The 23,540-nt window shown below is 33.6% G+C and overlaps 1 pseudogene; it reads right to left on the bottom strand.

Annotated features, from left to right (window-relative positions):
- Positions 1-407: 407 nt before the first annotated feature.
- Positions 408-513, bottom strand: LOC129507408 (U2 spliceosomal RNA; annotated as a pseudogene).
- Between the last annotated feature and the right edge of the window lie 23,027 nt (positions 514-23,540).

Genomic DNA, 23,540 nt, shown 5'->3' with positions numbered 1-23,540 from the left:
CAAGAGAGCCAAGCTACTCAAATGCATATCTGGAATATGTTCACTGTTTTGTTACTTTAGTGCTTGGGGCCCAAACTGCTTCTCAATCCCATTCTTTCTTCTTCCTTAGAAACACACACACACACACACACACACACACACACACACACACCAGGTATTACTTTAGGTAATAATATTCATAGCTAAATAACTACATTTCCCAGTCTCCCATGCAGCCGGAGATGACTGATAATAAGAGGAAGAAATAATAAGAAATAAGAGGAAGTGGTGGGGGTAGGTTTGAGAGAAAGCTCTTTTAGATGCAGTCAGAACTATCATTTATATATTTATTCCTACTGGTTCTCTGAAATGCAGCTATGATGACTAGAGCTCCATCAACCATTTTTGATTAGGAGGTGATCCTAAAGATGGAGTACCCATGAGAAGAATGGTAAAATGGAGAGGATTTATTAGGTATTAAATTGATAAGAACAGAAAGTACACTTGATCTTAGTCAAAAGGCCAAGAAGCGATGGGAAGAATGGTAAAATGGAAAGAGAGGAAAAAAATTTTGGTTTTTCATTAAGTCACCACATACCAGTCAAAATAGCTCTGTACTACACACTTCTAGTCTTTCTGTATGAGAGAGAGAGAGAAAGAGAGAGGGGGAGAGAAAAAGATGGAGAGAGCAAGAACAGTGAGAATTTTTTATCATATTGAAGTCAGTGTTATTTCTGGTCTTTGTTATTTACAGTCAAATGCAATTCTTAGCTGATACATTGCCCATTCCAACTAGGGTCAAATGGTGTGCAATGGAAAAAAAAAAAAAAAAGGTCATCTAGGCAGTGGCTATAATGGTATGTCTGGGATGTTGACTTGCTCATTTTCAAGGTCTCATCTTTTATCTATTCTGTCACAGTTCTTCATTATTTGAAAGTTGTGTTACATTTCCCAAATAAACTACATTGTTTAAATACAGAAAATTCAAAAAATAAATAAATAAATAAATAAATAAATAAATAAATAAATAAATAAATAAATAAAAAATACAGAAAATTGACTTTGAGGTGATATTAACAGTCAGCATAGTATAATGGAAAAGGGGTTGAGAATCCATGAGTTCTGAATCAAATTCCAACTCTTAACATTTATCAGCTTGTATGTCTCCTGTACAAGTTACTCGGTTTCCTTAGGGATAAAATGGGAATAGTAAGAGCCACCTCATGGAATAATTGGTTAACATAAAGCTATTAAGCACCATAATACTCATTAATGGCAGATATTTTTATTATTTAAGTTCTATAACAAATCTTTTCCAAGCTTAGGAATAAATGTTTATGGTCTCTATAAGGTTCTCTAACATTATTATTAATCTGACTGAATCATTATTTTTACCAATCTTGAGCACTACTGCCACTTCTGTTTTATGTGGCTTTTTTTCTACAGATTCTAAATTCTTTATATGTCAAATTACTACCAGACACCCTTCTAAACAGTGACTGGTCAAGAAATATTTGAGGTTGCTGTTCTAACTACATCTGTTCTCACAAATAGCAGAAAACATGGAAAGTAGCAGGGGTTGGCTGTAGCAATCAGAATTCAATTATTTCTTTACTACTGAAGTTATATGTATTTTAAGCCATGAAGTAGCAGCATAAACAGTAAAAAGGCCATTATGACAATTTATATCATTAGAATAGGCCTTAATTATTTTAGTTACACATCATACTTTATTCTCATTCTAATCTAACTTATCTATACCTTCTGCATTAATTTTTAGGACAACTTAGCATCTGTACAGAGGCTACTTCTATGCATACTCTGATAGACACTGAATCGTTTTATCACCAGCCTCATATGTTCTTTCATGGATATTTTAAAATAGCTTTTGGTATCACATTAGAAAATAGACAAATCCAATTTTATATTGGTTGTGGATGTCAGATTAAATTCAAGCTGAATTGTTAGCTAATAAATGAACTAAAAACCTTTTCTGATCTTCTTATTCAATAATATGTGAAAATAACCTAAGCCATTTCTTGTTAGTGTTATTATAATTTTAGTGTGACTTCAGCATTTAGAAACATAATTATGTAATTAGTTTTAAATATCTATAGTACATATCAATCATCAATGGAATATTTTAAAATAACATTCAAATCAATCTGTCTTTGAAGAGTTTATTTTTGGAAAGTTATTGGTAGTACCATTAAATTCTGATTATAGGAACACCTGGAAGGTTCAGTGGTTGAGCATAGGGCGTGATCCCAATCCAGGGATCAAGTGCCACATGGGGTTCCCTGAGGGAAGCCTGCTTCTCCCTCTGCCTGTGCCTCTGCCTTTCTCTGTGTCTTTCTCATGAATGAATGAATGAATGAATAAACTAATAATTTAAAATTCTGATTATAAAACAAGTATTGAACATAGATTATTCTATGTAGGCAATGGCAGATAAGCATAATCGACTCTAAAACTAAATACTAGTGCAAAATAATAATGTACTTATGTCCCTTAAGATATAGTTCCAAAGTACATTAAACAAGTGGAATATTCATGTTACACTTCACATTTAACATATCCTCTTACTGAATATTGTCACATTAACAATTAGGCAAAAACATGGACAATTATTTAAATAGGAAATAAATTTAAATGCCTCATGAATGAAACAGTGATTATACTTCATACTGAGAAGGACTACTATCCATACTCATACATATAAAATTCACCTTACTAGCATTAGCAAATACTTCCAGTATGATACTGAAAAGGAGATGTGAGAGGGGACATTCTTGCTTCGTACCTGATTTAATGAGAAAGCGTCAAGTTGTTCATCATTAATTATGATATTGGTGGTAGGTTTTTGTAGTTATTCTATTATCAAATTTCAGAAGTTCCTATTCCTAGTTTACTGACAGTTCGTATCATGATTGGCTGCTGAATTTTGTCAGTGCTCTTTCTGCATCTATTGATATGATCACATGATTTTTCTTTTTTAGCTTATTGATGTGATGAATTGCACTAGCCAGTTTGGAATGCTGATCCTGTCTTGGCTACATGGGATAAATCCCACTTGGTTATAATGTTTAATTCTTTTTATACATTATTAGATTTAATTTGCTTGTATTTTGTCGAGCATTTTGGCATGTATGTTCATGAGGGATGTTGGTCTTTTCTTGTAATGCCTTTGGTTTGGTAATAAGGTAATACTGGCCTCACAAAATAAGAATTCCATTATTTCAATCTTCTGAAAGAGATTGTAGAGAACTAGTATAATGTCTTCCTTACACGTTTGATAGAATTCAACATTAAACCCAACTGGTACTGGTGTTTTCTCTTTTAGAAAGGTTATTATTTACTAATTAATTGTCCTTAATAGATATAGGTTTATCTAGATTTCCAGTTCTTCTTGTGTGAGTTCAGCAAGTTGTGTTTTCCAAGAACTTAGTCCATATTCCACCTAAAATTCGTGGGCACAGAGTTGTTCATAATATTCCTTGATTGTCCTTTAATGTCCTCTTCTCTTTTATGGATCCAAAAAAGTTTGTTGAGTTTTCAATTTGTTCAACTTTTTATTTGTTAGGCTGCCTAGTGACTTCTAAGGTCCTTACATGTGGAACCAGGAATCAGAACTCCTACTGATCTTTTTTTTTTTTTTCATTTAAATGAACTTTTTAACATTTTTATATTTTTAAAGGTTTTCTTTGTCAAATTGTTATGTAAATTAATACAACTATATATCTTTTTAAAAGTTTTCAAGAAGAATTTATCCATTTTTCCAGATTTCTGGCTTAGAAGATTCATTTATGTTTATTCTTGGAGACATTTGCTTTTCTGAGAAAAAATATTTTTACTTCATTCAGCTTTTTAAAATGTCAAAATTTCTACTAATTCTACCTTTTCTGAAAATTTGTATTCAGACGATATAATTTTTGTTAAAACATTTAATTAATTTAAATACCAGCAAATAAATGCAATAGATAGAATTAAATGAAAATGAGTGATAGTTTTAAGGTGTGGAAAATGAGTAAAAATATTATTATACATACAAAATATATGATTGTATTTTACAACATTAACAAAATTTCTTCAGAAGATAAAAATTAAAATACCAATGGCACAAAGGAATTGAAATACTTTTTTTTTTCTATACACTGATTCCTTTGATTTACACTCTTCTTTTAAAAAAGATTTATTTGAGAGAGGGAGAGAGAGCACACAAGCACACATGCAAGTATGAGCAGAGTGAGCAGCAGAGGGAGAGAGAAAAGGAGAAATAGACTGTTGAGTGGGAGCCAAATGTGGGGCTTGATCCCAAGCCCCTGGGATCATAACCTGAGCTGAAGGCAGATGCTTAATCTACTGAGCCACCCAGGTGCTCCAGTGATTTATATTCTCTTCCAACTACTTTGATCCAAACGAAATGTTTTAGAGCAAATGATGCATTTCCAAAACATCTACAGCAATAAGAAGTCTATGGAATTGTGGCTTTTCTCATACTCAAGATTTCCCTGAATAAAGAGGCTACTTATTTGACACCAGAGTTAACACTGATGGGTTTCAGGTAGATGTCAGCAAAGGGAAAATTGTAAGATATGATGATTTATGTATTGAGGACTAACTTTTTAAAAGAAATGCTTATATGCCATACTATAATTTAGTCTTAGCTGCTGGAAAGCAAAAATTATGCCTGGTTTTGGACACATTGGAGTCTAATAACAGTGTTTGACATGAGGTAGGGGCTTAATATGTATTTTCAAATGAACGGACCTTACACATTGATGGCAGCTTCCTTCTTATTTATGCATATCTATGTAAGAGTATAAGTATTTCATTCAGTTCATATCTGTTCATATCTGCTTTCTGCAGTGTAATGTTGCTTTTGGTTTTGGGAGAAGGGAGAGAGAGAGAGAGAGTGAAAGGAAATTATCTCAGCAGGATGTTTCCCTCCTGTTGATGAAAAGATTTACTAAGGTTTTAAGGGGTTCTATACTACATCCCTTAAAGGATGTTCTTTTGTCTTAAACAATAGAAGACATTCCAACAGAGTCAGCGTGAGTATGAATGCACATATCCTATAGATAATACCATATTTTTTGTGGAGTTACAGCCAAGAGAGAAATGCAAACCATCAAAATAATCTGAAGATTTCAGCCCAGGTGGGGGCATTTTTAATTAAGCACTAAGGACTACAAGGGGAAAACTGCATTATAAGGGAAGCACCTTTTTCTGAGCCTAAATATTTTGTAAAATTCAACATTTGATATATTACTTTGAACTGAATATGTTCATCTTGGCCCAATAGAGAAACAGAGGCAAAGTTCAATGTTTTAAGTATTTATTTCCCTAAAGTTCATACAAGTCAAGTAACAATTTGGGAAAATCATGCATAAAAAATCCCTTTTGCCAATTTTGTTTCATTCATTATAATCAGAAATTAAGAGTTTTGGGGAAATATTTTTTTAAAAATTTATTTATTTACTCATGAGAAACAGAGAGAGAGGAAGGCAGAGAAATAGACAGAGAAGCAGGTGCCTCACAGGAGCCTGATGCAGGACTTAATCCCCTGACCTGGATCACGCCCTGAGCCTAAGGCAGACAGATAACCGCTGAGCTACCCATGCATCCCAAGTTTCTGGGAAATAATTAGGCAATTATACAACTTCTTCAATGGCTGAATCTAAACTCACTTTTCTCTTACAGAATCTAACTGCAGATATAATCATTCATTGATACAAAGGAAGCATTAGTGCTTACCTGGTTGAACTTGGTATATTAAAGGGTTTGAACAAGCACTCATTTATGATTAAGATATTATGGAAGGAACTGCTTTCAAAGAATGAATTTGAGTTTACGATCTGTTAGCAAGGAGTTTATCCCAGTATAATCCACATCAGCATTCCAAAGTCTCATAGGCACTCTGAATTCAACATGTTTGGTGCTAAACTCATTTTATCTTTTCCATACTTACTATATTCTTATTTACATTATCTGTATCTCAGGAAACAGCAAACACCAATAACTCAGTCTCTCAAGTCAGGAATATGAAAGAGGCTTTTTATCATTTCTCTCTCTCAACCTGCACATGAAATCTTTCAAAGTGACCAGATGGTTCTCCATCCTTCACATCTCTCAAATGTTCCCTTGTCTCTTGAGTCCTTTGGAAAACATCTAAGTTTTAATATTAATATTTTTTTCTTAATTTTTATAATAGCCTACCTGATTTTCCTAATTTCAGCCACAGTTCTTTCTCATGGATTCTTCCCTTTTACCTGAAGAGATCTTTTTTGAAAATGCAAAGAACAAACAACTTTTCTGTTTAAAATAATTCATTAGTCTCCATGGATTTCAGAATAAAACAAAACTCTTCTCCATAACACTTGGTTCTCATGTGTCTTTCCTAAGATTACTAGTTTTTCATTTCCCTTAAATTCATAACATCAGCCTCTCAATCCCTTGAGCTGAAACACAGGTGTTTCTCTTCCTAGATTAGACTCCTCCCATCTGAAAATTTGGACAAATCAATATTCTTGAAGGACTAAACTAAATCATTTCCATTGGATCTTTTGCTCTAACACATTCCTCCAAAATTCCCAATTTAACTGTATAGTACCCAAGCTCTATTTTTTTAAACTTATGAACTATTCATAAACAACTCAAAGGCAAGTAGAGTATATATATCTCTTTGTTTTCCAATAATCTAGCATGAAGCCTGTCTAGTACATTCATTTGTTGAGTGAATGAAGCAGAATACCTTTCTACTTTCTACTCAAGAAAACTAGGATACATCTCCTCTTAAGCTACAGACAAATAATCTGATGATTCAAAACGTAATATAAATACAAGACGCTATCTGTAGCTACTTTATTCTCCTTTGAAGTTTTACCTCATGGGACCATAAAAATCCTTAATATATTTAATATATTTTTAGAGAAAGGAATTATTCCCAGTGCAGAATAATTATATGTGTCCAGAGTAAATCTGACTGAGAAAAAATGCAATTTGTAAGAATAAAGTGATTGTTGTTTTTACAAATACCAACTCTCTGTATAGATCTTCATTTTCCTTATTAGAAATATGGATAACATAACCATAACTTATGTAAAATGTTTTAATTCTCACCAAATCTAAAATTTTACAGTATTTGCTAGGTACTCCATATTCAAATTATTTTTTTAAGATTTATTTGTTTTAGAGAGAGAGAGAGAAAATGAAGTGAGGGCAGAGGAAGAGGGAGAGAGAGATCTCAAGTAGATCCCCTGCTGAGTGCAGAGCCCAGAGCACGGCTTAATCCCATAATCCTGAGATCATGATCTGACCCAAAATCAAGAGTTGTAGGCTTAATGAACTGAGCAGCCCAGGTGCTCCTAAAAATTAAAATTCTTAACAAAGTAGCGATAAATATATATCTATTTATAATTATTTTAAATGTAAATGGATTAAATACTCCAATTAAAAAACACAGGGGCTGAATGAATAAAGAAAATCTATATGTTGTCTAAAAGTGACTCACTTCAGATCTAAAGACACACAGATCTAAATAGAAAATAGAAATTAAAAGAAAGATGGGATACAAATACTTATACCAGACAAAACAGACTTTAGAACAAATACTCTAGCAAGAGACAAAGAAGGGTATATCATATTGATAAAAGGATAAATCCAAGAAGATATAAAACTTGTAAATAAGTAAATATTAAACACAAAAGGAAAAATTGACAGTAATACAGCAATAGAGGACTTTAACAACCTGCTTATTTCAATGGATAGCTTATCAACACAAAATTAATTAGCAGTGACCTTAAAATACATATATGAACAGATTACATATTAGACCAGATTTAATAGATACATACAGAATATCCCATCCAAAACCAGTGGAATACACATTCTCCTCAAGAGTACATGGAATGTTCTTCAGGACAAATCACATGTTAGGCCACAAAACAAGTCTCAATGAATTTAAGAAGACTAATCATATCAAGCATCTTTTCTGATCTGATCAGCATATGACTCTATAAATCAATTATGAGAAGAAAATTGGAAAAAACAAACATACGAGATGAAATAGTATGCTACTAAACAATCAATGAGTCAATGAAGAAATCAAAGAGGAATTCAAAAAAATAACAAAACAAATGAAAATAAAAATACAACATTCCAAAATCTTTGGGATATAGCAAATGCAGTTGTAAGAGAGAAGTTTACAGTGATACAAGCCCATTTCAAGAAATAAGAAAAACCTCAAATAAAAAATCTGACCCTACATTTAAAGGAACTAGAAAAAGAACAAAGTCTAAAGTTTATAGAAGGAAGGAAATAATAAGGAGCACAGTGGAGATAAATTAAAGAGACTTAAAAAAATAGAAAAGATCACTGAGACTAAAAGCTGATTCTCTGAAAAGATATACAAAAGATAAACCTTAGGTAGACTTTTCAAGAAAAAAAGAAAAAGAAGCCCAAATAAATAAAATAAAAAAATCAGAAGTTACAACTGAAAACAAAAATACACAGGATTTTAAGAGATTACTATGAATATTTATACACCAACAAACTGGACAAATCTAAAACAAAATAAAACAAAAGGGATATATTTCTAGAAACATACAATCTTCTAAGACAGAAAGAGGAAGAAGTAGAAAATATGAACAGACTGATTATTAGCAATGGACTGAATCAATAACCAAAATAATCCTCCCCCCCCCCAAAAAAAAAGGTCAGGACAAGATGACTTCACAGGTAAATTCTACCAAACATTCAAAGAAGAATAAAGGCCATATACAATAAACCCAAAGCTAACACAATACTCAGTGGTAAAAAGCTGAAAGGTTTACCTTTAAGATCTGAAACAAGAATGTCTACTTTTGCCACTTTTATTCACATGGTAATAGAAGCCCTAGCCACAGCAGTTGGGCAAGAAAAATAAATAAAATGTATATGGATTGGAAAGGAAGAAAAGTAAAACAATATTTACAGGTGACATGACACTATTAAAAAAAGAAGAAAAAATCTCCTTGAAAGAAAAACCTATTAGAATAAATGGATTCAGTAAAGTGCAAAATCATTAGAGAAAAATGTTGCATTTCTATAAATAATGAACCTTCAAAAAGAGAAATTCAATACAACAGTTCCCATTGTAATTGTACCAAAAATAATAAAATACCTAGGAATAAACTAACCATGAAGGTGAAAAACCTGTACTCTGAAAACTAAGACATTGATGAAATTGATGACAAAACAAATAAATATTAAATAAAAACATATGTGCTCATGAATTGAAAGAATTAATATTGTTAAAATTTCCATACTATTGAAAGCAATCTACAGTTTCAATGCAGTCCTATCAAAATACCAATGACATTTTTCAAAGAACTAGAATAGCCTAGATATAAAAGCAACCAAAAAGCCCATCAATAGATGAGCAAATAAAAAGGATTTTTAAAGGGGGGCGGGGGGGGTCTGGGAGGGTACCTGAGTGGCTTAGTCAGTTAAGTGTTTGACTTGATTTCAGTTCAGGTCATGATCTTAGGGTGGTGAGATCGAGCCCCACCTGTGGCTCTGCACGCACTGTAGAGTCGGCTTGAGATTCTATCTCCTTCCTCTGCCCTCCACCCCCCCATATGCTCTTAATTAATTAATTAATTAATTAAAAACCCTAAAGGTCATATGAAACCACAAAAGGCCAAAAATAGCCAAGAGATAGAGGAACAAACCTGGAGATATCATGCTCCCAGATTTAAAACTATACTCCAAAGCTATGGTAATTGAAACAGTGTAATACTGGCACAAAGACAGACACAAAAATCAATGAAACAGAATAGAGAACCAGAAATAATCCCATTTTTATATGGTCGATTAATCTATGACAAAAGAGGCAAGAACATACAAAGGGAAAAGACAGTCTTTTCAATAAGTGGTGATGGGAAAATTGGACAGCTACATGAAAAAGAAACTGGACCATACACAAAAATTAACTCAAAATGTTTTAATGACTTAAGTGTAAGATCTGATGCCATAAAACTCCTAAAACAAACAAACAAACAGGCATAGTACCTATAAATAAAATCTTTTAAAAAAGAGGATATGATACATATACACAAACACAGTAAAATGTTAGTCATGAATACTTCCAAATACTTGTCATTTGCAACAACATGGATCAACTTAGGGAGTACTATGCTAAGTGAAATAAGACAGAGAAAGACAAATACTTTATGATTTCACTTATATGTGGAAACAAAACAGCAGCAGACTCAAATACAGAGAAAAAAACTGATGGTTTTTAAAGTGGACAGGAATAGGGTGATGGTCAAAAGAGGTGAAAGGAATTAAGAAGTACAATCTTACAGTTATAAAATATGTATGATACTGGTAATGTAGAGCTTTTAGTCAAAAACATAGTAACAACTTTGCATGGTGACAGATGGCAACTAGACTTACTATAGTGACTATTTCATAATGTATACAATTATTGCATCTCTATGTTGTACACCTGAAACTAATATTACATGTCTATTATTCTTAAAATATAAAATATAAAATACTTCATCCTTTTGAGAAGTAAAAATTGTTACATTATCTCCTCAAAATTTCCTTTCATAAAAATGTAATCTCACAGGGAAGCCCGGGTGGCTCGGTTTAGCGCCACCTTCAGCCCAGGGTGTGATCCTGGAGACCCAAGATCGAGTCCCACATCGAGCTCCTTGCATGGAGCCTGCTTCTCCCTCTCTCTGTGTCTCTCGTGAATGAATAAATAAAATCTTTAAAAAAAAATGTAATCTCACAAAACTGAAAATTTTAAACATTGCCTAGAAAAGAAAGTGTTTTTATGTCTATCAACATAGATAGTTCCTTCTGTCTGTCATTATTTAAAGAAAAGTTTCTCTTGGTAAAGCAGTTAATATTTTCAAATATTAAAGTTGTTTAATACACATTTATTTATACTATGATTTTTAATCCTTAGGAGGAGAAGTAGGAAAAAAGGGAAATGGCATTATTTCAATTTGTATTATACACCAGGTATAATACATATATCTTATTTAGTCATGAATGTTTAGGAAAATGTAGTTCCCATATTTAATATTAAATAATAAGATGATCTTGTTTCATTGTGTCTCTAGAAGGAAGTATTGCTGATATATTAATAAAATGAAATTCCAGTAACAAAAAAAGTAATTTAACAAATAGCACCAAGATTGTGAAGTATTAAATTCTAGATATTGAGGATAGTCATCAAAAAATAAAATGTTTTTATGTGTGCAAGCATCTGCGCAAAATGCTATCACATAAAGGTTTACCCCATATGGTGTCAACTCTGCTTATGTTTGTCATTCCGCCAAATAGATGACCAGGTAACATTTGTACTTCTATCTTGGTTAAAAGTTATGTTGCTGAGAATGTTTTCATCTATTTCTTATCATCTCTTTCTTCACTTTCTTGTTATCCATTTACAGCCTTGTACTGATAGATTTGTTACTTTTCAAGTTATTCTTTTCTTATAATTCTGTGCAGACTATTTCAATTTTTAGTCAATAGTGGTTTGTAGAAAGTTTCCTTGCTGCATATAGTTGAACCAGATGCTTTTTCTTTTCTCGGAAATAAGACAGTCGCACCTATATCCTGTATAATAATGGGAACCCAAAAGAGTGTCATTTTCTCTTATTCAGAGAGATAAAAACTGAAAGTCAAAATTGTCCTTGCTATTCCATAACAACTGCATAACAGAGCAGGTTCTGTAAAATTCTGATATGTTTCACATGAGATTTCTACGAAAAATACTTCAAAGATAAAACTGATACTAAAATGTATAAATTTTACGTAAAATGAATACAAGTGTACCCTGTAAAGACATTTGATATTGGTTCAGCAAAATAGCCCAAGTCAATGTATTGTTGTTGTTGTTGTTGTTTTAAGTTTTATTTATTTATTTGAGTGAGAGAGAGAAATCAAGAGTGCCGAGGAGAGAAGCAAAGAGAGAGGGATGGAGAGTCTTCAGCAGCCTATGTGTGGCTTGACCGCATGACCTCAGGATCAGGGCCTGAGCCAAAACCAAGAGTAAGACACTTAACTGACTGCAACACCCACGTGCCCTGCCAAAGTCAGCGTTTAATTGTTTCTTTTTGGTCATCTAGTGCCATAAAATAAGAAAATTGAGAAACTGATAATATTTGAAACTAACTTGAAGATAAATCTATAATACTTTCATATTGAATAACTTTCTAAAATGAGGATGTAAAATATTTGTCTTACAAGAAAATAAAATAGGACTTCCACAAATATTTCTGAAAATGTATTTCTTTTAGTGGCTGTGTTTCCTAGTACCACTTACATAAATTATGATAAATAAATTTCTTTGATTTATGTCAAAATGCCCGAGTTTCTTGGGGTGATTTCTTGTGATAACTAACAATGTATAATTGTGAAATTCCCTACTGTAATCAGAAACAAATGCAAAATAATGTCAAAAATTAATATCCATTATAGACAAAATCTGTTAGTCATAATTCCAAAATTATATCTTTTTATTTTTTTATTTTTTATTTTTTTATAGCTTTTTAAAGAGCTATGTTTAAACATTGTGGCAAACTTATTTGGAGTGAAAACCTGATTTGAACCATTGTGAGGCATATATGGTCTTCAGTTATCTCACTTTGTGAAATATTTTTTATTTTTGTTGTTGAGATAATATGTTTAGTTAAGGCATCATACTTCAGACTCCATTGGCAGTGATACATAACATATGGTTTATAAAGCATCTTATATTTCCAAAATCTGAAACTTTTGATATCAGAAGCATGCATGGCCCCAAAGGTTTGAAAAATGGTTCATAGAACTCTGTCATGATTCTAAATCTACATTTTTTTTACCTTTTCCGTTGCTTTGTAATCAAATTATATAAGTATGTTATAATACAGATCTGTTTAGTATTTACATAAACTGGCAAAATATATTCTCCTTTGCTGTTATCAGCTTATTCAGTAGTGTGAAAATAATTTTTTTCTTCTTTTTCAAAGAAGCTGTTGAGAAGCCAAATGATTAGGATTATAGTTGATAATGAAAATGTATTAATATGTTAAATTTCAAATATTATTTTGGAAATAATTATTTCTAACCTGAATAAAAACAATATCCTTACCTTTCAAAAAATAGACCTTTTCTTCTAGCCCAGTAATAATCTCAAAACAAAAACAAACAGATAACAGGTGAATAAACACAGGTCAGAATGATACCACTTGGAAAAGCAAGCAACTGGCTCTTTTCCTAATTTGATCATGGAAGCACAATAGTATTTATAAACCTCTATTTTTTTTAAGATTTTATTTATTTATTCATGAGAAAGAGAAAGAGAGAGAGAGAGAGAGGGGCAGAGACACAGGCAGAGGGAGAAGCAGGCTCCATGCAGGGAGCCTGATGTGGGCTCGATCCCGGGTCTCCAGGATCAGGCTCTGGGCTGAAGGCAGCACTAAACCACTGAGCCACCTGGGCTGCCCCATTTATAAACCTTTAGAGGAAGATCTACCCACATTAGTATTCTTAGCAAGAATAATCCTCAGGCCAAAAAGAATATATCCTAGATCACACAACCATACCTCAGGTTATAGAGACAGGGAGAGGGCTACATGAAGCTGGACTGGGCATGGAATTAATTAAGCAGCTTTGAGAGACGGGGGCAGAGATCATGTGGCAATATCACTCACTAGCTAGAGGGAGATACTAGTTGGAAACTTGAATAGAGTAGTAATAGGAAACAAAAATAAAGGAGTTAAATGCAAATATATGCATAGATTTTCTGAGTATTGCAGAGCAACTGCTATAGTTGGTGAGCCTAAGTAGGTCAAGGTTGAAATTAATTCATATCATTTCATACCTACTGCCCCCAAACTGTAACTAACTTGTCAAAGTGCTGGTCATAGAAAGCAACAGAAAAGTTTGGTCCACTTAGCTAGCTCAGCATCAGAGCAAAACAAGCAATATTTTTCAACTCTAACCCATAGCAAGAAATCATTTAATGAACCACCAAGAGCCATGACCTACTGTTTGAACAGCAGCGATCTAGGTAATTTGCCAATATCTCGGATTTCTTCTAATGGTCACCATTCTGACAAATCACTACCTTGGAATTCCAAAGTCCTCTTGAGTTTCTAATAGTCCACTGACATTTGTGTCCAATCATTCTGGTTGTATTGATTTCTGCTATTACAAGGAACGTAAGAAACTCACTATGGTTATGCTATGGGAAATAATGGAGAAAATGTGGAAAAAATATTAAAAGATTTTTCCAATGGTAAGAATACAATTATATATTATAATGGAATTGTAAGTGTTCTAGGACAAACTGTCATTACGATTGAATCTTACCATGAGAAATGGGCGGGGCTACTAACAGGCTGTTTCCTAGAGAAGAGGAATAAAATAATTCTTGATTCCTAATTAAGCAGTAAAGAAATTGGCCTAGCCCCAGGAGAAGTCTGACCTTTACCTTTGGCTTCTGGAAAGTTATCTATGTTATGCCTGCCAGAAGTGTCTTTGTTCAGGGTGGAGGCCAAACACACAGGATCTCAGGGTACAGTTGGCCACGTTTGACAGTCTTACATTGAGGTGGGCCATGGAGAAATATCAACCAAATAATTTGGAGTAGAGGCTTTCAGTAATGTTGTATCGGTTACCTGGAAGCCAAGATAAACCACATCTATGTAATGCAGCTCAATAAAAACCCTAGACATCAAAGCTTGGGTATGCTTCCCTGATTAGCAATATTCCGTGTGCACTGTCATACAATGATGCTGAGAGAGTAATGTACTCTGACTCTATGGGAGAAGATAAGAGAAGCTTTGCATTTGGAACCCTTGCAGACTCTTCCCCATTCATCTCTTCCTTTGATTTGGATCTGTATTTTTCCCCGTAATAAATCATAACCAGATATGTGTAGTTTTCAATGAGTTCTATGGATTCTCCTAGTGAATTATTATTATTTTTAAAGATTGTATTTATTCATGAGACACACACAGAGAGAGGCAGAGACATTGGTAGAGGGAGAAGCAGGCTCCCTGCGGGGACCCCAATGTGGGACTTGATCCCAGAACCCCGGGACCATGACCTGAACCAAAGGAGACAGACACTCAACCACTGAGCCACCCAGGCATCCCACTCTCCTAGTGAATTATTGAACCTAAAGGTGGTTTAGGGAATCCCCACCTTGTAGTTGGTGTCAGAAGTGAAGGGAGTCTTGGGAACTATACAACAAACCTTTGAATTTTGGCTAATTCTAAGACAGCTTCTTCAAAAACCCAGCTGGTAGAAGTCAATTTTTTTTATCCTTGTTTATGAACAGTACTTTCAGAAGTCTGAATAATAACAACAAAAACAAACTCTTAGTTTTCAGAGAGGAATATACAAATAGAGATTTGTAAAAATTCAAGTTGATGAAATATAACTGAACTCAGAAGTGAGTCTACTTAACAGTATACCTGCTCAATTATTTTTAGGGCTTTTCACATCAATTCTTACTGAAAATATTAAAGCTATGAAAATGCTGTTAAAAACTTAGGAATGAATAAAAACCAAAAGCCAAGGAAAGAGGAGAAATATTTAAAAATGCCAGGGGATCCCTGGGTGACTCAGCAGTTTAGCACCTGCCTTTGGCCCAGGGTGTGATGCTGGAGTTCCTGGATGGGGTCCCACGTCGGGCTCCCTGCATGAAGCCTGCTTCTCCCTCTGGCCTATGTCTCTGCCTCTTTCTCTCTTTCTCCCCCTCTCTTAAAAAAAAAAAATAAATAAAAATGCCAGTAACATGCCAAACACTATTAGTTGATATACATGCATTTTCCCCTTAATTCACTCCTTACAATTGCTTATCAGGAATTATTGTTACCCTGTTTGTACATTTGGCAAGTTCAGGACCTGAAAGATTGAATGGCATACTATTTTCATACAGGCTAAGTGGTAGAATTGGGAATTTAAATATTGTTTGCCTAATTTGAAAAACCAAGTCCTTTCTGCTTTATTAATCTGTCTCCATAAGGTAACTATAAAACATCAGGTTACAGGAATTTTGAAATTATAAGTACCATGGCTTTTCTGTGTGACTTTGATAAAAACTTCCAAAATCTATTTGCATTCAGGTTCCTTCTTCTGTGGAAACATAATAAATAGCATAAATGTAAAAAACAAAATAATGCAAACAATTCCTAAAATAATGATGTAAAGCTACACAAACAAGTCAAAAATGCATTACCTCTTCTCAAAAGGTCATAACTTTCTTGATCAGGTCTATTTTCATAAAATCCAAGATCTGAGATTTCTATATTTGGCTCTAATTTTAGAGCATGAGGAAAGGCAGCTACATCAGCAGCAGGATGAATAGGAGTTACTGAGCTAAAAGGCATTAAACATAAAAAATGCCCTCTTATTCTCATAGGGAGTGTTGACATCCAAACACTAGAGAGAAATAATGCCTGGACTACTACTTCATTGTAATCCTTCCCCTATAAAACTCTTTCCCCACCGCAAGTCTTAATCCATTTTGGAGTAACTGAGCCGGGATAAGATGTACACTTGCAAACTGAAGATTATAGACAAAACCCTTGCTTTCTTCCTTGTTGCATGCAAGCTGACTTAGAAAGGAAAAAAGCATTGAATAATGTATCTGAGAATGTGTCTGTCATTAAGCTCCCATCTCATTTTCCGTATCTACTCTTCTCTGTGGTATGTGAAAGCAACCATCATAGTTCTTGATAACTGTAATTGGCATGCAGATTTTCTTTTTCAAAGAAAAAATTTCCACTCTACCCCTGATCTATCCCAAGAATGCAAAGCATCCTATAAAAACATTCTAGTCCCAAAACTAAATTGTACTTATGAAAAGGCCAGAGTCAGCCAAAGATGCAAATAGAGATCATCAAAGTCACTTCTGACACAATGATTTGTTGATGCTAACAGATCATCAAAAAAAAAAAAAAATCAGACTAGGTTACTCCAAGCTTCAAAATCCCCCAAAGAATTTTTTTTTTCATTATCTTCTGAGGACTAGTTTAGGCTTTACAAACTTTATACAGCAAATAATTCAGAAAAGGCAAGGCTCACAGAGGTGTCCTTAAAATTGAAAAAAAAAAAAAAAGGAGGGGTGGGATTACGAAATTAAGAACTGGGAATGGAACACCTGGGTGGCTCAGGGGTTGAGTGTCTGCCTTCAGCTCAGGGTGTGATCCTGGAGTCCCAGGATCGAGTCCCACGTAATGCTCCCTGCGTGGAGCCTGCTTCTTCCTCAGCCTGTGTCTCTGCCCCTCTCTCTCTCTCTCTGTTTCTCATGAATTAATAAATAAAACCTTAAAAAAATAACTGGGAACAAGCTGAAATAATACTCCATCCAATCCATCTATAAATGCAGATACTGAGTCCTAGAGAGTTTAAATGATTTTTTGTAGGATTATAGAGCAAGTTAGTGAAATAAAGACTGATAGTTCTTTCACTTTGCATTCTGAGTTCTAAGGATTTTTCTTATTTAACAATTATACTTAAAACAGTCCATTACACGGATTCCATATGCAATGGCTGAATTCCTGGTAACTCCATTACTGAGGTATAGCATGAAGTAGAATTGCTCTATTCTTTCTACTATTTATAAATTGAAAGAGTAAATTTTTCTAGATTGAAAAGTAAAATTCTTTTACTAATTAAGAACATTCTAAAGTGCCATGAAGAAGAGATAACTTTCTCTGGTAGGTTCCAACAGGGGGAAAAATATGTGATAAAATGTTAAAGTTTGAATGGGGAGACTGACAATATGGTAGACAGGCAGTCCCTGAATAGAGAGGATTTATAAACAGTCCATGTGCATGAGCAATAATTGGTATTATTATTGCTAATATTCCTATTAACAGAACCAAAGACCTTGTCCTGAGAGTTCCTGTTAAAGAAAACCACGTCCCAACCGTTTTGGGACATGTGTAACTGAAACCTGAGTTCCCCACCACTAGCACTAGTAGACACTTAAAAGCATTTGGCAAAATCCAACATCTATTCTTGAAAAAAATTATCAGCAAATGAAAAATAGAAATGATCTCAACCTGATAATGGACATCTATGAGAAATCTAGGACAAGCTTTATAGTTAATGTTCTTGCTATCATTAGAAACACGACAAGGATGTTCATTCTTACCACTACTACTCAACACTGTATTGGAACTTGTAGCCATTATAATCAATCAAGAAAAGGAAATACAAGAAATATAGTTTAGAAAAGAAGAAATCTTTTTTCACAGATGACATGATTATCTATATCGAAAATCCAGTGGAATCCACATTAAAGAGAAGTTACTAAAGGTAATGTATTTAGTAAGGCTTCAGAGTACCCTTTCGATATATAAAAATAAATCTTATTTTTCTAAGGACTTATTTATTTATGAGGGGCAGAAGGAGATAGAAAGGGACAAGCAGACTCCCTGCTGAGCACAGAGTCTGATTTGGGGCTCTATCCCATGACCCTGAAATCATGACCTGAGCTGAAACCAAGAGTTGGATGCTTAACTGAGCACCCAGGTGCCCTCAATCTTATTTCTATATATTAGAATCAAATGAACAGAAATTGAATAAAAACAACAGCAACACTTAAAACGTCATCCCAAATATGACATAATCAGGGATAAATCTAGCAAAAGATATAGAAAACTTGTATACTTCGTCCATAATGGTAAAAAGTTAGATTGTTTCTCAAAGTTATGTCTCTTCCATTAAAGCATTTCCCTTTCAAAGCATTTAGCCTTTTCATGACTTTTTAGATTTCTTCCTCTGCAAACTGAGGATAAAACCTCATTTTAGGGCTATATTGCTGACTCAGTGAGTTAGATCAGAATAGTAAGTATTCAAACTACTATTATTTAATTTTGAGAAGTTTGAAATAAAGGGAGACAAGCATTAATGATCAATTTTACATAAAAAACATTCATGCTCTTCAGACCACTATCATTTTGCCTTGATCTCCATCACTCCTTTTCACAAAAGTGGAAAAGAAAATACAATTAATACCTTACTAAAGTCCTTTTACTTGACCTATCTATGACATTTGTCTTATTGATCATCCTCTTCTGAAAACCATCCTTCAGTGCTATTCATTACACCACAGTGTTCTAGTCTAACTCCTTTTCCATTCCTTTCCACTCTCTTTTTTGAGTTTTAATTCCTTCAACTAGCTTTCTGCATTCTGATATTTTCCAAGGCTATATCTACTCCTCTCCCTTCTCTCCCTCACCCTTCCCTTCCTCTCTTCTCTTCATACTCCATTTGTCTACTATGGACTGTTTGACTCATGTATTAATTTGTTTAAAAATCTCTCTTTTGAGATTTTTGAGTTTTTGCCTTCAGCTCAGGTCATGATCTCAGGGTCCTGGGATCGAGCCTCAGCCCCACATCAGGCTCCTTGCTCAGCAGAGAATCTGCTTCTGCCTTCCCCCTGCCTGTGCTCTGTCAAATAAATAAATAAAATCTTCTAAAATACTCTTTTTATAAGTGATGGGTATTAAGGAGGGCATTTGTGATGAGCACTGGGTGTTAAATGTAAATGATAAATCACTAAATTCTTCTCCAGAAACTGATACTGCACTGTTTGTCAACTGGCATTTAAATAAAAACTTGAAACAAAAAAGTAAAATAATAACAACAACAATAATCATCTCTCTTTGAGCTATAGATTCATATTTTCGTTATTTTGCTGGATATCTCTACCTAAAATCTTGCCTCAGTTCTCACTCTATTTCTCACCCTACTGGACTCAACAATAAAACCTTCTAACATCACCTTTGTTGATGTTTAAGACTCAGTGATAAGTCTTGATAGAAGAGTTAGTGCTTGAGCCTGCTCTGAAAAAATTATGTATCTGTTTGGTGGAAAGATAGAAGTGAGAAATAGTTTAACTAATTGGAATAAGAAAAGTTACAGACATGTAAACTAAAGCTTGAAATCTTCAGGAAAACACGTGCAGACTGCTAAGACTATATGTAGGAGGTAATGAAGTAAAGAGAGAAGTTTGTTGATAACAGTTCAATGAACAATTGTATAAACATTCAGCTACACAGCAAATGTGTTATGATGTTAAGTTTAAAAAGAATCAAGGTTAAAAAAAAAAAGAACCAAACTACAAAAATATGAGCCATTATACATTTAAGACATTATAATGTCAAATATTTAAAACAATTGTGTGGAGGGGCACCTGGGTGGTTCACTCAGTTGAACATCTGACTTGATTTCAGTTCAGGTCATGATCTCAAGGTCTTGAGATTAAGCCCTGGGTCAGGCTCCATGCTGAGTATAGAACCTGATTAAAATTCTCCCTCTCCCACTCTCTTTGCCCCTCCCCCTTATCATTCTCTTTCTCTCTCTAAATGATATAAAATAAAATAATAAAATAAATAAAAACAGCTGTGTGGATAAATTACTTCCTGTGAAGGACATAAACCAAAATGTTTACAGTGATTAAAATGATGAAATTTGGGGATCCCTGAGTGGCTCAGCAGTTTGTGATCCTGGAGTCCCAGGATGGAGTTCCGCATCAGGCTCCCCACATGGAGCCTCCTTCTCCCTCTGCCTGTGTCTCTGCCTCTCTCTCTGTGTCACTCATGAATAAGTAAATAAAATATCTTAAAAATAAAATAAAATAAATAAAATAAAATGATGAAATTTGAAATTATTTGTCTATACTTTTCCAATTTTTGGGAGTATGGTTTTTCCCAATATACATTAACAGGAAGGCTAAAACAAAGAAACAATAAACATTCAAACAGGCTTCTAAAAAAATCTTTAATCTTAAAACTTTCCACCTTTATTCCTTTGTTTCTCTAATTTAATCAAGACAATTCCTACATCATTCTCTCAAGATGCAACTTTTGTACTGTTTCTTAACTTGGAATCTATACCCATGCTTTTGAAAATATCTTACTATGCTAATAATAATAGCAACTGCAGTAGCAGTGCAAGTAATAAATTACCATTAATTAATTACTTATTCTGATACAAGCATGATGCTAAACCTTTTAAATCATTTCAATTAAACCTCGAAATAACATAAGGTGGATATGGCCACTTAAAGTACAGTTCATGATCTTAGAGTAAAAGCTTTCAGTTTTTCTCCATTAAGTATGATGTTAGTTGTGAATTTTACATATATGACTTTTCTTATGTTGAAGTGTTTCCTCTAAACCTACTTTATTAGAACTTTTTATCATGAGTATATGTTGTACTTTGTCAAATTCTTTTTCTGCATTTATTGAGATGATCATATGATTTTTACCCTTTTTCTTGTTAATGCGGTGCATCATGTTGATTGATTTGTGAATATCAAACCACCCTTGCATCCCTGGAATAAATTCTACTTGATCATGGTGAATTATTTTTCTATTTTTTTTCAAGGTTTTATTTATTTATTCATGGGAGACAGAGAGAGAAAGAGAGAGAAAGGCAGAGACACAGGCAGAGGGAGAAGCAGGCTCCATGCAGGGAGCCCGATGTGGGACTTGATCCCTGGTCTCCAGGATCACTCCCTGGGTGAAGGCGGCGCTAAACCATTGAGTCACCCCGGCTGCTCCAGTATTTTTCTTATTGGACTGTTGGACTCAGTTTGCTAATATTTAGTTGAGGGTGTTGCCTATATGTTCACCAGAGATACTGACCTATGTTTTTTTTTTTTTAAATATATCTAGTGTTTTTTTTTGTTTTGATATGAGGGTAATGATGGCTTTATAAAATGAATTTGGAAGCTTTCCTCCTCCTTTTTTTTGGAATAGTTTGAGAGGAATGGGTATTCATTGGTTTTTAAATGTTTGGTAGAAATCACCTGTTAAGCCAACTGGTCCTAGACCTTTCTGATTACTGATCCAATTTCATTGATAGTGATCAGTCTGTTCAGATCTATTTCTTACTGATTCAGTTTTGGGATGTTATCTGTTTCTAGAAATTTATCTGCTTCTTTTCCTTGTCCAATTTCTTGGCACATAATTTCTCATAATATTCTCTTATAATCCTTCTTATTTCTATAGTGTCAGTTGTTATTTCTCCTCTTTCATTTCTGTTTTTATTTGAGTCCTCTCTTTTTTGATAAGTCTGGCTGAAAGTTTATCAATTTCATTGATTTTCGAAGAACCAGCTCCTGGTTTCATTGATCTGTTATATTGTTTTTTTTTTTAATTCTCTATTCAGTTTTTTCTGTTCTAGTCTTTATTGTTCTTTAACTTCTAATGGTTGCAGGCTTTATTTTTTCTACTTTTTCTAGATCTTTTAGGTGTAAAGTTAGGTGTTTTATTTGAGATTTTTCTTGCTGTTCAGGTAGATAGGTTATTGCTATAATATTCCCTCTTAGAACAGCTTATACTGCATCCCAAGGATTTTTTTTTTCCATCCCAAGGATTTTGGACCATTGTATTTTCACTTTATTTGTCCCTGTGTATGTCCACTCTCACTTTTATTCAGCATAGTACTGGAAGCCCTAGCTTCAGCAATTAGACTGAAAAAGAAATAAAAGTCATCCAAATTGGTGAGGAAGAAGCAAAATATTCACCATTTGTAGGTGACATGATATTACATATGGAAAATTCAAAGATTACACAAAGTACTAGAATTGATATATGAATTCAGTAAAGTCACAGGATATAAAATTAATATGCAGAAATAGGTTTTATTTCTATACACTAATAATGAAGTAGCAGAAAAAGAAATAAAACAATCCCATTTATAATTGCACCAAAATAATAAAATACCTAGGAATTAACTTAAAAAAGTGAAACCTCTGTATTCTGAAAACTACATAAAACATTGATGAATGAAATCAAAGATGACATAAACAAGTGGGAAGATATTCCATGCTTATGGATTGGAAGAACAAATATTGTTAAAATGTCTATACTACCCAAAGCAATTGACAGATTTCATGCAGTCTTTATCAAAATACCAAAGGCATTTTTCACAGAACTAAAACTAATAACCCTAAAATTTTAGGGAACCACAAAAGACCCTAAGTAGACAAAGCAATCTTGAAGAAGAATAAAACCAGACCTATCTCAATTCCAGATTTACTAATACAAAAATAGACACAGAGATCAATGGAATAGAATAGAGTCCATATACAAACCCATGTTTTTATAGTCAATTAATCTACAACTAAGGAGACAAAGATATATAATGGGAAAAAGTCTCTTCAACAAATGGTGTTGGGAAAACTGGAGAGCTATATGTAAATGAATGAAACTGCACTACTTCCTTACACCATACACAAAAATACTGGACAGAGTTTACAGATCTAAATGTGAGATTTCAAACCATAAAAATCCTAGAAGAAAACATAGGGAGTAGTTTCTTTGACATCAGCTATAGAAAACTTTTTTGTAGATATGTCTCCCGTGACAAGGGTGTATCAACACTACACCAAAATAAAATGATTCTTCACAGGTACAGAAATCAACAACAAAAAGCAACCTAATGAATGAGAGAGATACTTGCAAGTGATATATCTAATAAAGGGTTAGTATCCAAAATATATAAAGAACTTCTACAACTTAGCACCACAAAAAATAAATCTA

The sequence above is a fragment of the Nyctereutes procyonoides genome, unplaced genomic scaffold (genome assembly GCF_905146905.1).
Source record: "Nyctereutes procyonoides isolate TBG_1078 unplaced genomic scaffold, NYPRO_anot_genome, whole genome shotgun sequence".
In the NCBI taxonomy this organism is placed as follows: domain Eukaryota; kingdom Metazoa; phylum Chordata; class Mammalia; order Carnivora; family Canidae; genus Nyctereutes; species Nyctereutes procyonoides.
Note: the sequence above shows the minus strand (reverse complement) of the source record. Positions and strands in the feature narration are given on the sequence as shown.